Source organism: Lepisosteus oculatus, unplaced genomic scaffold (genome assembly GCF_040954835.1).
Source record: "Lepisosteus oculatus isolate fLepOcu1 unplaced genomic scaffold, fLepOcu1.hap2 HAP2_SCAFFOLD_82, whole genome shotgun sequence".
Taxonomy (NCBI): domain Eukaryota; kingdom Metazoa; phylum Chordata; class Actinopteri; order Semionotiformes; family Lepisosteidae; genus Lepisosteus; species Lepisosteus oculatus.
This window is the reverse complement of record NW_027168383.1, coordinates 497,501-498,375: the sequence shown is the minus strand read 5'-3', so window position 1 is coordinate 498,375 and position 875 is coordinate 497,501.

The following is an 875-nucleotide window of genomic DNA, read 5'->3' as shown; positions in this document are numbered from 1 at the left end:
CTGAATCTGAATCTCCAGGCTCTCTGTGTTGCCTGTTTTTACCTGGAGGAACTTCAGCTCATTGATTGGCTGAAAGTTCCATGGGCATCAGAGTCCCATGTGGGTTACTCGGCCCTACCAGTCCCTGATTGGTTGATCAAGGTGAGATATGAGTCACTTACTCCTGACACTTAGTAATGCAGTCCAGATGTCCAACTGGCACTCCCTAGACAGATAGGTGCCAATGGATGACCATTGATCATGATAGCCAGGCTTAGCTAAGTGCATCCCCCTTTGGGAGCTGTCCTTATCAAAAGAAAACATCTTGCATGAATAGTTTCTCTGTGGCTGCACCACAGAGATGAACAGAGAAATGGGGCCTCATTTGGGAAGGCTCAGAACACTTAATTCTTTCTATTAATAAGCCTCACCGCTACACGTCAGAGAAACTTTAAGAGTATTACTTTTTTTTTTCTTTTTCCAAAATACAGTATGGAATCTAGACACCTGAGCAGATGGATTTCCAATCAGCACACGTTACACTAAACGCTAGAAAACAGGGGGATTTCTTTACGCAGTTATCAGCACACCCGGTATTCGTGTATAGAAGCCGCGGTGCTGTGCTGAACTTGAACTCACAGCAACATCAGTTATTCTGTGCGACTGATTCTCATTTCATTCTAAACTCGCCCACCCAGGGACGCCATTAAATGTAATGGTTTGATGGGTTTACTGAGACAATTATTTATTGTAGCAGTAATCACGAGGTTGTTAGTTGGGGCTTTTAGAAAATCAATCGTCAGAACAACTAACAACGCACACACAGGGGTTCAATACACTAGATACATTTATTAATATAAATTGTGCACCAAACAAAGAGATACACAACAGAGAAT